Raw genomic sequence first — 16,079 nt, 5'->3', positions numbered from 1 at the left:
CCGCCCCGCGCGGCCCGCGGTCCTCCTCACCTATCGGATTTCCTGTGCGCACCGCCGCGCGCTCCTCCCACCTCTTAAACGCGGAGCGGAAAACCATCCTCGGCCTGGACCCAGCGCCTCCGGGGACGGGCTGCGCGCCCCCTGCGTCGGCGGGCCGGGATGCGGCTCTGAGCCCGCCGCGGCTTCCAGCCTGCCGGGGGCTGCCCCGCGCACGGTAAGGCCCGGGGCGGGGGCTCAGGGCGCGGGGCGCGCGGGCAGGCAGCGCGGGGCCGGGTGCTGCGGCGCGCGGGGGCGTGGGTGCCGGGCGCAGGGGACCGCGGCGCGGCCGCGCACTGCAGGCGAGCTCTTCTGTTTTCCTTCGCTCCTTTTAAATGAAGGGAAAGGAAATTGTGGCAGACCAAATGTCATCAAACTTGGTGTGAAAACGTATTCATTTATAAAGTCTTGCCGCTACTCACGCCACACACCGAGGAAGTTGTGTCCCTGGGTGGGCACGGTGCGGACACAAGACTGAGGGAACCAGCATTGGATGGAAACACAATTAAAAAGAATAGCCCCATCTTAAACAACAGCAAAACAAACTCCGAGGCACCCGGCGGCAGGCCGCTCCTGCGGCGTGGTTGGGTTGGGGGGGTGGGGGTTGTGGAGGGGGCTGATAGGCAAGATGGTGAGAAAGGCAGCTTTTCATTAAGCGTGACACCAGGGGTTTTGACTTTGGGAGGACCAGAAGGGAGCCTGTAGGTCATTGCTAAATACAGCGAGGTACCTTAAGTCTCGGTAATCAACATTATTTTAAAAACAATATCTGTACCGGGTTAGTATGTGTGTGTGCGCGTCTGCATGTGTGCGCAAACACACCACACAGTCTAGATTTCCTTCGTGGTTTTGTTTCATTTTTTTGTTTATGTGTCTGATTTTGAGGGATAAATACAGCTTCCAAATAATGGCAACTGAATCTGCAGTAATCAGATGTTGGAAAATTGTTTTTCACTCGTCCTTTATGTTAGCATAACAAACTCAAGTCTTTGTTATATGTGGCCACCTATTGTAAATATTAACATTACCTCTCATCCCCATATCTCCCCCATTTACTATTTTTGTCTTTTTCAAAGAGATGGGAGTTGGAGGAGGAGTAGAATTTAATGAAGATACAGATCTGCGGAAGTGTCATATTTCGTTGGGTGCCTGGGGTGGGCAGTGGCTGCTATTGAGAGTATTTTACAGAGTGGCATTTGTGGATAAATGCATGCTGATTTTGCTCGTCTCTACATGTATCTTTTGTGGTGTTTCCTCTTTAAAACAGGTAGATATAATAGGCAAATTTGGTTTCAAAGCATTTTATATGTTTCTTTTAAGGAATGATTGCATATGTATGAAGTCTTGTTTCCTATCTCCTTCCATTTTTTCTTCTCTTTTAAAATCAGCCTGTCTTAAGTAGTTTCTTCTTTAGGTAAATTTAAAAATAATAAAAATCCGATGTGTTCAGGAAGGAGCTCAGTGTGAGGCCTATGGAGGTTACCTCCTGGAAATGCAAAATCGCGGAAAGAGATGTTTCACTATGCTCTCACCTTAGAATATTGACAAGCACAAGGCTGCCTTTGTAAAGGTTCTTCCAGACAGAGGCATGCATCCATTCTTTTGTAGGATTTCTAAGTAGGTACTTTGAATAAACAACGGCCACCGTTAATAGTTGATCTTACAAGATTCTGCATACTTCACCATGACCAAACTTCTCCACACGGATGGTAACCTTCATCCATTCAGCAGGGGACACCAGGGTGTAGCTTTCCCTCCTCTGTCATTGGACAGCTACAGATTCAGGCCAGCTCAGACGGGTCCCAGAAGGGTTTCAGGGTCTCCGTCTTCTCCTTCCTGGGCATGGAACTGGCATTGGGCTCTGAGACCAGTAGTGGCATCCCAGGGAACTCCCTCTGCCCCCCATGCATGCTTGTCCATCTAGCTGGGCATCTTGATCAGATTTCTGCTTGGTTTTCTGCCAGGCCTAGAGCCTGATCCTGAATCCTGGTTCCAGTGACTTTGAAAAGCTGCCTGGGCTTTATCAGCCTCTCTCCCCAGGTGACTGGGATGCCGATGAGGATGGGATCCCTCTTGGACCTGACAGAAACCTACCTCCCTGACTATAACAGCCTTGTTCCTGGGCCCCACCCAAACTTGGTGGCCCTGGGTAAACCCAGGTTTACAGGCTGTGTTCATTGTTCTTCTGTTCACCTTTCTCCTTCTACGCCCTACTTTCCTCTGCTGCCCCTTCCTGCTCCCAGGTAAGTCTTTGGACTTGGTGAGGGCTCCCCTCTTCCTTGTTAATATCAGGCTCTTCTCTTTTGCCCTGGCCTGAGGATAGGGTTCCGTCAAGCTTTCTGGCTCTTCCGAGTTTTGACAATGCTTTTTTGCCTGTGGAAGGAGGGAGTGAACTGACCCTGTGCATGAAGCTAATGAAAGGTGAAGGGCAGGGGGGAGAGATGATTTATAGAGATTTTTAGAACTAACATGGTCTTCAGTTGAAAACCAGAATTAGGAGCTCTGAGTATCATGCAGGTGCAGGGAGATGGATTTGAAAAACAAATCAGCTGTAATTTTTATATCTAATTTTGAACATCATCCCATATCCTCAGGAGAATACATCCGAGCCAGAAGTCATTTGGGACCAGGTTGGATAAATAAAGGCACCCATCATTCATTCATGCATTAAATAAATATTCTTGCAGAGATAAATAGCTCAGGCTCTGCAGCCAGATGCCTGGGTTGAAATCCCAGCGTTGACAGGTACTTGTTATATGACCTTGGGCAAGTTAGTTAATTTCCCTATGCCTTAGTTTCCTTAATTGAAATTGAAGAGAATAATAGTACTTATTTCATAGGGGTGCTTGTGAGGATTACATGGTTCTGTATATAATAAAGAACAGTAGAACAGTGTCGGATATATACATGCTACATAAGTTATAGCTATTGTTGTTATTATGACTTGCTTATTGTGTGCCAAGCACTTTACAATGCTAAGTAATAATTGTTTCGGATCAAGAATGAGGTATGGAAAGAAGGAAGCAAAACTAGTTTCTCTTACTTAATTAAAAAAAATACAGTTTGAAAAGTAATTGCCAAAAAGTTGTGAGAAAAATATCATGAGCAACAGCAGAATTATTTTAATCAGATGACTAACATCAGGGGAACAATATTTAGTTTGTTATTTAAGTTTTGGTCTATGTTTTTTGTTTAAGCTGTAGACACAGGCGGGAAGATTGCTTGAGCCCAGGAGTTCAAGACCAGCCTGGACAACACAGCAAGACCCAGTGTCTTAAAAAAAAAAAAATCTGATTTTTTATAATTATTGGAAACCATTCCCCAGTGTTACTATTCACGTTTGCAATGCTCTCTCTTTTTTTCTTACTGTTTCCAATTTATTTATTTTTCATAGAGGCGTTTTGGTGATCGGTGTGCCTCCTCAGCTCTGCAATTTCCCTTTTTAATCTCATTCTGTCTCCTGGTCATCGCTATGACCTGTTTTGTTGATTTCCTGTTCTTAGTTTCTTGTAGCACCAAATCATTTACTCTGAAAACTTTTAATCCGCTGCTGGGAGTGTATTTTCTTCCATGCTGTGGCTTCTTCACTTGCCTTTTGCACGTTTCCTTTTTGTTCCTTTCCTCCTTCCTTTCTGCAGTATTTATGCATATTTGCTCTGCCATTTCTTTATTTGTCAAGCATATTTAACAGGGGCAGGTTCACCTGAGCCTTTAGATAACACTTTTTTTGAATTGTCCTTTATTGCTTCTCTCCTATGTGAACTTCATTTCCTTCCCAGAGCTTCCTTTGGAGATGTGCTTTATCAGCTTTTCTGTGGCCTGAGGATAAGAAGGAGCAGGAGCAGCAGGAATGCTGGATAATCATGATTGGTGGATTTAGTCTCTATTCATTTTGATTAAGTTTGTTAATATTTATAATTTTATTAAAAGTTGCTCTCAGGATATACTCAGGTTTTGGATTGCCCCCAAATTCAGTGTGTAACATAGAGGCATTAAATTTTTTATTTTTCAAATTATGAGGTACTTCAAACATGCAGAAGTGAAATAATAATAGAAAAAGCACGTGTGAGCCCACATCCCAGCTCTATTGAGTCCTAGTGCTTGGCCATACTTGCTTAGATTTAAAAGAGAAGACAACATGAAAGCCTCGTTGAAGCTTCTTCTGTCCCCTCCCCAGTTCTCCCCAACCCCCTTCATCCTTTCACACTATCCTGAATTATTACTGTCTTTCCCATACGTGTTTCCACATCACTTCCATGTATGCATCTGTGATTCATTATGCTATTGAGTTCAATATTTCAAGCTCTTTAAAATGGTTTCATACGGCCATACCGCAGCTCTTTTTGATTCGTTGTTTTATCCACATTGAAACATAGCTTGTATTAGTCCATCTTCATGCTGATATAAAGAAATTCCCGAGACTGGCTACTTTGTAAAGGAGAGAGGTTTTTTTTTTTTTTTTTTTTTTTTTAAATTATACTTTAAGTTCTGGGGTACATGTACAGAATGTGCAGGTTTGTTAACATAGGTATACATGTGCTATGGAGATTTGCTACACCCATCAGCTCATCATCTACATCAATAGCATTCTCCTAATGCTATTCCTCCCCTAGCCCCCCACCCCCTGACAGACCCCAGTGTATGATGTTCCCCTCCCTGTGTCCATGTGTTCTCATTGTTCAACTCCCACTTATGAGTGAGAACATGCGGTGTTTGGTTTTCTGTTCCTGTGTCATTTTGCTGAGAACGATGGTTTCTAGCTTCATCCATATCCCTGCAAAGGACATGAACTCATTCTTTTTTGTGGCTCCATAGTATTTCACGGTGTATATGTGCCACATTTTCTTTATCTAGTCTATCATTGACGAACATTTGGGTTGATTCCAAGTCTTTGCTATTGTGAACAGTGCTGCAATAACCATGCATGTGCATGTGTCTTTATAGTAGAATGATTTTGGGTATTATACCCAGTAGTGGGATTGCCGGGTCAAATGGTATTTTTGGTTCTAGATCCTTGAGGAATCGCCACACTGTCTTCCACAATGGTTGAACTAATTTACCATTGCATTAGGGTAAAAGCATTCCTATTTCTCCACATCCTCTCCAGCATCTGTTGTTTCCTGACTTTTTAATGACTGCCACTCTAACTGGCATGAGATGGTATCTCATTGTGGTTTTGATGTGTATTTCTCTAATGACTAGTGATGATGAGCTTTTTTTCATATGTTTGTTGGCCACATGAATGTCTTGGAAAGAGGTTTAATTGGTTCACAGTTCTGCATGGCTGGGGAGACCTCAGGAAACTTACAGTCATGGTGGAAGGGGAAACAGGCATGTCTTACATAGTGGCAAACGAGAGAGAGAGAGAGAGAGAGAGAGAGGGAGGGAGGGAGGGAGAGAGAGAGGAAGGGGGAGAGGGGACGCACGCATGTGAGAGCACAGGAAAAATCACCATTTATAAAACCATCAGCTCTCATGAGAATTCAGTCGCAATCACTGGAAAAGCATGGGGGAACTGCCTCCTTAATCCAATCACTTTCCTCCCTGGACACTTGGGGATTGCAATTGGAGATGAGATTTGGGTGGGGACACAGAGCTAATCCATATCATAGCTGTAGTTCAAGCTTTTCCAACGTGCAGCCCAGGAGGCTTTGATTGCGGCTTAACACAAATTCATAAACTCTTTAAAAACATTATGAGATTTTTTAAAACGCTCATCACTGTTGTTAGTGTTAGTGTGGTATATGTGTGGCCCAAGACAATTCTTCTATTGTGGCCCAGGGAAGCCATAAGATTGGATACCTCTGCGGGTGTAGTTCATTCATTTTCATTGCTATATAAAATGGTAGGCTGAGGTGGGAGGATCTCTTGAGCCCAAGAGTTTGATGCTAGCCTGGGCAACATAATAAGTCCTCATCTCTATAAGAAATAAATTAAAAAAAAATTAGCTGAGCATGGTGGCATGCGCCTATAGTGCTAGCTGCTTGGGAGGCTGAGATGGGACGATTGCTTGAGCCCAGGAGTTTGGGGCTGCAGTGAGTCATGATCACTCCACTGCACTCCAGCATGGGCAACAGAGCAAGACTTTGTCTCTTAAAAAAATTATATTGAAGAATTGTACTAAAATTGGCTCAGCTATTGTTTTGTTAATGGGATATTTAGATGATTTTCATTTGTCATATAAAAATGCTGTAATCAACATTCTTGTACATATCTCCTTTGCATACACGTAAGACTGTACTTTAGAGTACATCCCTGGAAAAGGCACATTGGGTGAAAAAGCATATTTCCTGGATACTAAAGAACGTTTTGCAAGGGATTTGTACCAGTTTATAAACGTACCTACTATAACTGTTAACTCAGTTCCTGGTTTTCCACAGCTTCCCCAACCCTTAGAATTACTGGACTTTTAAATTTTTGTTATTGTCATGAGTATGAAATAGAATCTCAGTGTTTTAAGGTGCATTTTCTGACTCTAGTAAAACTAATAATCTTTTCGTATATTATGTATCTCAGCCATTTGAATTTCCTCTTCTGTGAATGGCCTGTTCATGTCTTTTGATAATTTTTCATTTGGGATGTTTTTTTCTTATAGGTATACAGAAGCTCATTTAGAAGTATTCAAGGATTTTGCAATTTGGTCGAGGAAAAGAAAATCAATCTCTTTCAGGAGAGAGAGTGAGAACCTGAAATTTCTTGGAGGAAATAAAGAATCTACACTTTTGAAAAAAAAAAAAAAGAAATACACATTGCAAGTATCTACTCCTAGTCTGTGGCTTGCATTTTTACATTTTATTGAACAATAGTTTCAATTTTTTAATTTGGTGAAATTTACTAAGTTTTTTTATGGTTTATGCTTTTTTTTAAGAAACTTTTTGTCTTATGAAATTTCTTCCCCACTCTAAGGTTTTAAAGATTGTCTCAAATACTGTATTTTTTCCTAAAAGTCTTCAAGTTTTGCTTTTCACATTTAGGTTTTTAATCCTCCTTGGATTTATTTTTGATACGTTTTGAGTTAGGGATTTGAATGTGATTTTGTCAAATGAATAGTCAGTAGTCCTAGGTTGTAAATTCAGTAGTCACCCCTTTTTCTGCCGATTTGTAATATCATTTCTGTCATACTTGTGTAGACCTGTTTTGAGGCTATTTATTCTTTTTATGGTCTGCTTGGTTGCCATAATGAAATACCACAAACTCGATGGCCAACAACATAAAACTGTTTTCTCACAGTTCTGGAGGCTGGAAATCTGAGAACAAGGTGCCAGCCTGATCAGGTTCTGATGAGGGCCATCCTCAGGGATGCAAGTACATCCTAACGATTCTGTTTGTGTCCTTACAGGCAGAGTGATATTCCTTTCTTCTTATGAGGCCGCTAACCCTATTGAATTAGGATCCCACCCTATGACCTCATTTAACCTTAATTACTTCCTAAAAGCTTTGTCTCCAAATACAATTACGTTGGGGTTAGAGCTTCAACCCATGAACTTTGTGTGGACACAGTTCAGTCTGTAACATTGGTTTATACATCACAAGTATCTTATTAATGTAATAAGTTTTTATATGTACTCATCAAGTTAGGTCAAGTTTTCCCATTTTGTTTTTCTTTATAATGTATTTAGCTATTTTTGGCCTTTTAGTCTATGTACGAATCTCAGGTTCAGTTGTCAAGTTCAGTCCAAAAATTGGTAGGTTTATTTTTGAGATCTCTGTTCTGTTTTGTCAAGGTGTATTTTGTTTGTTTCTGACCACACCACGTGTTTTAATTGCTCCGACTTTATAATATGTCTTGCTCTAGGAAGGTAAGTTACCACCTTGTTCTTTTCAGCCATCCTTTTTCCCCTCCCTCCCTTCCTCCCTCCTTCCCTTCCTTCCTTCCTTCATTCCTTCTTCTCTTTCTCTCTTCAAAGGTAATTTCCTATATTTTGGATGTTTTAAACATGAAAATGTAGTTTTTTTGAGCATAAATTAGTTAAATTTAATGACATATTTGATCAATTTCCATGCTCATTTTTGTGTCCTGCATCCCTTGACATACACCCGAGTTTGTGTAACTTCTTGCTGAAGTGCATTCATGAATAATCCTATTATTGAGATTACATGGGTGATAAACTTTGGATTTCTGTGTTTGAAAATGTTTTAATTATGGCTTTACTTTTGTGTATTAGTTTAACTGGGTATAAAATTTTAGATGGGCAGCTACTTCCCTCCAACATTTTGGTATCTTCTGGCTTATGTGTATCATTGGTCATGGGAAATGGCTGTAAGCTTAATTGTGACTGTTTTGTTGATAATTTGCCTTTCTCCACATTAGCTTTTAGGACTTTCTCATTTTTGATGTTCTGTAGTCTCACTATGATGTGGAAGATAGAGATTTATCTTTATTTGCCATTTTGAGTACAGTTTTGATTTGAGGTCTCATATTGTCCGTTCTGGAAAACCCTCAGCTGAAATGTCTTCACATATTTTTTCCTCTGCTTTCCCTTCATTCCTTTCTTCAGGAACCCTTATCAGCATAAGCTGACCCTCTTCATCTATCTGCTACATCTCCTTTGTCTGTCTGATAAGTCCTGGTTTTTACTTTAGACAGTCATCTCTCGGGAGGGAGAATGATTCTCCTTTCAGTCACAGCCATCCTTCTTTCTGTGAAAAGTGGAATGGGAACTCTGGAGGTTTTTTCCTCATTTATCTCTATAGGATCATTTTTCTTAAGTTTCCTCTTCACCACCTCTGTTTACCTTTCTCCAAGTTGGAAGGGAAACTGTTAATGAGACTGATGAATTTCAATTCCTCACCCCTTTCTTGTGTTCGCTCCCCGCATGAAAGATACATTAAATTCTGGTGTTTTCAGTGTCTTTTTCCTGGCCACGACTTTCAAGGAGTGTGCCAAAAGTTGTGTGTCTTTGTTTGGGTGCTGCTTTTATATCTTTGGCCAATCTGAACTTACTTTTTTCGTTTCAGCATGGACAAAGTAGAGAAACAAATGCTTCTAGGTGCTGTTACACATTTGAGCAATGATAGTTGTGAATGTTATTCCACTCATCAACAGTTGCTTGGAGTGGGTGTTCAATGGCTCGGTTTTGTAGGCAGTCTGGCACAATGCCCAGGTGTCTGGAAGCTTTGAAGAGAAACAGGTGCATATTATAATTGGGCATAAATGAAGGAATTGAGAAATTTGAAAAAGGCACATAGTAGAGAGCTGGTTTTATTGAGGTGGAGGTGCTGATAGAAGGATGGTGGTAGACGGTCTGTACAGCCTGTCGTGGATGCTGTGCAGTGAACTCTCAAAGGTTTTCTGGAGAATCCATAAATCACTGAATTTGGATTTTTCAGAATTTGGCTTCTTCAGGGATAAAAATGCCCAAATTACCTCTTTTCTAGTTGTTAGGTACTCAGTTTACTTAAATAAAATTACCCTTCCAGGGCAATAGTTTTTTTTTTTTTTTCTCTCCATCTCACTTTCTTGAAAATCCTGTTTGTGCTTCTACTCTGAGACTCAGTTTACGATCTGACTCCTTCCCAGGGAGAAAATCATTTGTATGAAGGATGACTAAACTACATGGAAAAGGAGGATTTTTCTCTGGGTTCTTCTTTGACGGTTCTCAACTCCACGTTGTAGACTATGGCGTAACACTTACGTCCAATATCACACATGTACTTTTTCAGTTTCCTGTTTTAGTGACTTTTAATGCATGCTACTTAACACATGTCTGAAAGAAGCTCTTTCATTGATGTCTGTAGCAGCCTATGGCACAAAAAGCCAAGTGGTTTGTGTGTGTTATTCCATCAGGTAGAAGGGGGAGTTTTTCCAGGCTAATGAAACATGATCATGCCAAATGGTTAGGGAAGAGTGATGGAGTTAGAAAGCAGTTTTCATGTGCGATCATTCGTTCTGATTCACAGAGCCTGATGGCTCTACCTGGCCTGCTGACCACCTCGGTTGACCTGGCTGCAACCCCACTCGGTTCATCTTTTATTTATATGATTTCCTTGTTAGTTCATGGAGTGTGTTCCTCACAAGCGTGAATTCTTTTCGCCTAACCTAGCTACATTAGGGGTTGCTTGCTTTTTTTCCCCTTTCCTTCTACCAACTGTTTGCAGGCATTTGCAGAAATTTATTAGTTTCAAATAAATTTGGGCAATCTTGCCTGTGAATCTCCTTTTTGAGATTCATTCTGCACATTAATTTTGGAAGGTTTCCAAAAAGTCCTCAGCAAAGAAACCTGTCGACATTTTGTTTAATCCAGTGGTTTCCCAGCTTGCAATCCTACCTTCCTCTCACCCCTGCAGGGACACACACAGGCACTCTTGATGTTTGAAGGGGCACGGTTAGGGAAACTCTGCCTCCACCTACAAAGAGAACCCCATGTTCCCTCTAGCCTAGTCTTGGCTTCCCTTCAGCTCTTGATTTTTTCTTTCTTTTATTCATAGTTTTTTGGGGGTATAATCAATATCATACATGTCATCTGTAAAGCTTACAATTCAGTGAACTCCTAGCTTTTTTTTTTTTTTTTTTGAGACAGAGTCTTGTGCTGTTGCCCAGGCTGGAGTGCAGTGGCATGATCTTGGCTCACTGCAACCTCCGCCTCCCAGGTTCAAGCGATTCTTCTTTCTCAGCCTCCCAAGTTGCTGGGACTACAGGTGCGTGCCACCAAGCCTGGCTAATTTTTGTATTTTTAGTAGAGACACAGTGCCATCATATTGGCCAGGCTGGTCTCAAACTCCTGACCTCACGATCTGCCTGCCTTGGCCTCCTAAAGTGTTGGGATTACAGACTTGAGCCACTGCGCCCGGCCGAGCAAAGCCCTAACTCTTTAAAAATTGTGGTACAATAGACATAATTTAAATGTACCATTTTAACGACTGTTTTGTGGCGTTTTGTCCATACACAGTATTGTGTGACCTTCACCACCGTCTAGCTTCAGGACATTTTCATTATCCCTGAGGAAACCTTGTACCTATTATCAGTCATTTCTTCTCCCTACCCCCAGCCTCTGGCAACCCCCATTCTATTTCCTATTTCTATGGATTTTGCTACTCTAGGTACCTCATATAAGTGAAACCATGCAGTGTTTGTCCTATTGTGTCTAGTTTATTTCATTCCATGTAGCATGCCTTCAAGATTCATCCATATTGGAGCATGTGACAGAATTTCCTTCCTTTTTAGGGCAGAATAATATTTCACTGTGTGTATATACAGCATTTTATTTATTCATCAACACTTGGGTTGCTTTCAGCTTTTGACTGTTATGAGTAATGCCACTATGAACATGGGTGTACAAGTATTTGTCTGAGCCTCTGCTTTCATTTCTTTTGGGCATATGCATGGAAGTGGAATTGCTGGATTATATAGTAATTTTGTTTTAAGTTTTTTGAGGAATGGTGATATCATTTTCCACAGTGGCTACACCATTTTATATTCCTGCCAGCAGTGCACAGTGGCTCCAGTTACTCTACATTCTCACCAACATTTGTTATTTTCTGTTTTTTTTTTTTTTTTTTTTTTTTTGTTGTTGTTGTAAATAATTGCTATCCTAGTAGGTGTGAAGTGGTGTCTCATTGTGGTTGAGATTTGCGCTTCCCTGCGGTTGGTGATGTGGAGTATCTTTTCATGAGCGTATGGCCATCTGTGTATCTTCTTTGGAGAGATGTCTATTCGAGTCCTTTGCCCCTTTTTAAATTGGCTTTTTGTTGTTGTTGTTGACAAACTCCTAATTCTTAACAGATATGATGCTCCTACTGTCATGAACTTGACTTCTGGGAAGATGCTGGCTGGCATTCATTTCTCTTCTACTTTCCTAGCCGCATCATACTTCTCCAGCAGTCATCATTTCTTACGTTCCTAGCTTGTCCTGTTCTCAGGCTGGACCTAACAGCTCATTCCTTCCCACCTCTTCCCACATTCCATATCACGGGCTTTCTTCTTTTCAGCTGTTGGTACTGTGGAGGGGCAGATTTTATTGAAGCCAACTGCCATGACACCTTCCTTTTCAAGGATTGCCATCTGCCTTCTGATTTAGCCATGGTAGCTTGGCTGAAGTTGCATTTTGGAAGTTCGAGGCTTCTGGCTCCCAGATATCCTGTAGAATTGACACTGGTGACTGCCCTTTCTTCTTGAGGCTCCTTTGGTCTCTGCAACACTTCCCTGTGATGCCATGAAGGGGAATGAGCAGGAGGGTTTGGGGTACAGACTTTGGGGTGTGGTTACCTGGCTTCATATGCTATCATTCCCCATGGACTCCCTCTTGGACACAAGCTGGTAAAGTCACCCTGTGGGGTTTCTCCTTGGTGAAAGAGGACATTAGCACCCACCTTGCGGCTGGTGGTGAGGATTCAGTGGGAAATCACATTAAAAGTATTTAGAACAGTGCTGGCAGAGGGGAAGTGTGAACAAGGTTAGCCACTGTTGGGGTCATTAAGCTGGTTTTTCTCACGTATTCAGTCAACCCCTTTTCATCTCCACCCCCCCTGCGTTTTGTTTTCTAAATTCTGTTCTTTGCTGTTTCTTGTACTGCTCCTAGACATTTTCCCATTCGTGCCATTTCAATGTTCCTCTTTACACAGGAGATTCCAACCAAGTCCTCTCTCTACGTTCTGTTTATTCATTTCTTACTTATGTATGTTTGTTTATTTAAGATATAAGAAAGCATAGAGTGCAGAGGTGCTAGGATATCTAAATGCTAGAAGATGATACATCTTCCTAGCTACTTGACAGGTAGTCTTTTGGAATTAGCAGACAAAGACTTCAAAATCATTATTATAAATACGTTAATTAGGGAAATGATGGACCAAATGGGTGAAAAGATGGAGAAATCAACATAAAACTGTAATCCCTTTTTAAAATTAAAAAAAAAAACCAAACAGTGAGTTGTATAAACTTATGGGGTACAAGTGCAATTTCTATATATGCATAGATTCTGTAGTGGTCTAGTCAGGGCTTTTGGAGCGGGTATCTGTCACCCGAATAACACATTTGGGACCTGTTAAGTCATTTCTCATTCACCCCCACCCTTCCAAGTTCTCCACTGTCTCTCATTCCACTCTCTACGTCCACATGCACATGTTTTAGGACCCACTTAAGATGCTCTCTCAACATTTTAGTGGGAGGCTTGTTGTAGCACAAAACAGTGCCTAAGGACATATTCCCTGGAGGACATTTTGATCCCAGTCACATCACTCGACATCAGCTGCCACTGGCTCATACACAACCGTGGCAGGGCTGCTGCAGAGATGGAAGAACTTGACCTTTCACCAGTTTCTGTGGATTACATTGCTTTGAAGATGAAATCACAAATGTCACCCTGTACAGGGGATCTAATGGGGTCATGTCAAAGGGATTATATCTTGAGCAGATGTAAGTCTTTAGAATGGTCTAGATGATGACCCGAGTGCTTACTAGTCCCTGGGTTCTTGGAAGTACTTATTTGATTTTCACAACTCTTTAGGAAGCAGTTAGTAGTATTTTCTCATTTTACTTTTCCATTCTCATTTTTAGAGAAAATCAAATCTTAAGAGGTTAACTGTACCTAGAGTCTTGTAACTAAAAAGGGGCTGATTTGAGGTTCCACCCAGTTACCTTGGATTCCATATGCAGAACTCTTAACACACACACACACACACACACACACACACACACACACACACACACACACATTTTGAGATGGAATCTTACTGTGTTGCCCAGGTTGGAGTGCAGTGGTGTGATCTTGGCTCACTGCAACCTCCACCTCCCAGGTTCAAGCAGTTCTCCCTGCCTCAGCCTCCTGAGTAGTTGGGTCTACAGGCCCATGCCACCCCACCTGACTAATTTTTATGTTTTTGGTAGAGACGGTTTTACCATGTTGGCCAGGCTGGTCTTGAACCCCTGACCTCAAGTGATTCACTGGCCTTGGCCTCCCAAAGTGTTAGGATTACAAGCGTGAGCCACTGTGCCCAGCCTTAACATCTTGATTACATTCCACATGTACCGTTTCATGTTGTCCATTTCTCATTTTTCCTGTTCTTTTCTCTTTTCTACACTGTTTAGATACACAGGAGCTTAATCCATTTTAGAGTGGGTATACATATGTATCAGTAATTTTAGGTTTTAATATTTGAATTAATTCAATCCTGCTTTTATTATTCCTGCTATTTTCTTTTTTTTTGAAACGGAGTTTCGCTCTCGTTACCCAGGCTGGAGTGCAATGGCGCGATCTCAGCTCACCGCAGCCTCCGCCTCCTGGGTTCAGGCAATTCTCCTGCCTCAGCCTCCTGAGTAGCTGGGATTACAGGCACGTGCCACCATGCCCAGCTAATTTTTTGTAGTTTTAGTAGAGACGGGGTTTCACCATGTTGACCAGGATGGTCTCGATCTCTTGACCTCGTGATCCACCCGCCTCGGCCTCCCAAAGTGCTGGGATTACAGGCATGAGCCACCGCGCCCGGCCCTTATTCCTGCTATTTTCTATAAAACTTTTTATAACTTGCTATAACTTTTTACAATTTGTTTTCTAAATTCTTTGAGAGCTTCGTCTTTTTCTTTCTTTCATAATGAACATGCTTAAGGCTAAAGCAACTTTGAATGCAGTAAAGGAGTCATATATAGTGTTCTCATTAGTTTTGTTTTATGAATAATCTGTTACTGCACATACAATTTCTCCTTTGACCTCATAGTTAATTTTCTTTATTTCTAAGTGGTTGGAATTTTTAAATGATCTTTATTAAACTTAGTGTTAATTCCTGGTTTTATTGTTTTGTGACTAGTATAAATGGCCTATTGTTTTTCTTGAACTCCCGACCTCAGGTGATCTGCCCGCCTTGGCCTCCAAAGTGCTTGGATTACAGGCATGAGCCACCATGCCTGGCCTGTTTTTCTCTTAAATCTGTGGACAGTTACACTGATGTGCAGAAGCACATATAGTTGTAAAACCAGTAATGCTGGTTTAAAATGAAAATGTTTAGTATTTGAAAATGGTGCTTATAAGTCACTCATTTTAGTATAAGCTTGAATTTTTTCCAGCTGATTTTGAAAATTTAAATAGAATATATATATTCTCAATAAAATTTTTAGAACAAATGACTAGTTTTGGTTTCGTGGGAAAATGGTCCCAGTGTATTCTGGGACTCCACACTCAAAGCCGGATACCTGTGAAAAAACTGAAGTGTTTTAAATGGAACAGGAGACCTCTCTAACAAACCCATCAATGTTTAACAATCTTAATGAGCTTTAAAAAAGTGACATTTTAGCTGTGAATCACTTCACGTTAAAATCTGTGGTTTTCCTGCCAAAGTTATCTTTAGTAAACGTTATGTATTGGCAGCCAGATTTGGAGCGAAGCGAATGTGAGTGAGCCTGGAAGCAGATTCTGCAAGAAACTCAAATATTGGAGGGGGTTTTCTGGGCGTCGGAGTCTTGGGTCTCTCAGTATCCCCTTTGACACTCCTGGCCACGCTCTTCCGCCTCTCCCATTACAGCGACTCACTCAGAACTGCTTGGAATCCATGACTCAGGTGAGTGCATTCTCTCACACACTGCTGGCTTCCTCCATCAACCCATGGCATCTGTGCTGGGCCTATGCTTTCAAGTGAGAAACAGTGAAAGACACCAGGAGATGGCTTGCACTTGACTCCGGGATGTCATTTACTTGTCAGTGTTTTCCTTCACGTTAAACTGAGTGGGGCTAAACTCCTTTGGTTTCAGTGGAGGTAGTTTTCGTGCATTTGCTGAAAAGCTGGATTTCTGAATTTCCGAGTGGTGACCAGAGGAGAGAAGGCCTTGGGGAGCTAAGGTGAGGCAGGAATACCAAAGGGTGGGGTGGGGCTCAGCTCAGTGGCAATTTCCCCAGCAGCCTTCAGGCCTTTCGTTCCACCATTTGTCTCCTCTGATAACTGTCTCTGCTTGAAGAGTATTTGCCAGGCAGAAATAAAAACCGATTGGGGAAAAAAGTATGTGAAAAAAATTTTTTTCCTTTCAAAATATTGCTAGAGAAGAGCGGAAGCATGCACTGATGGAATGAATGAGATGGTCTTGGGGCACGATGCCATCTGATGTTGCTATTATTGCATTT

General features: G+C 41.6%; 1 protein-coding gene across 1 annotated transcript in view; it reads left to right on the top strand.

The window, feature by feature from the left end:
* The first annotated feature begins 640 nt into the window (after window positions 1-640).
* B3GALT5 (beta-1,3-galactosyltransferase 5) overlaps window positions 641-16,079 on the top strand; it is a 46,514-nt gene continuing 31,075 nt past the window's right edge. Inside the window, exon 1 of the mRNA XM_032276840.1 lies at window positions 641-2,279. The gene's annotated coding sequence lies outside the window, so the exon portion shown is untranslated. The remainder of the gene's footprint in view (window positions 2,280-16,079) is intronic.

This window comes from Sapajus apella, unplaced genomic scaffold (genome assembly GCF_009761245.1).
Source record: "Sapajus apella isolate SASKATOON/1434 unplaced genomic scaffold, GSC_monkey_1.0 scaffold8, whole genome shotgun sequence".
Taxonomy (NCBI): domain Eukaryota; kingdom Metazoa; phylum Chordata; class Mammalia; order Primates; family Cebidae; genus Sapajus; species Sapajus apella.
Note: the sequence above shows the minus strand (reverse complement) of the source record. Positions and strands in the feature narration are given on the sequence as shown.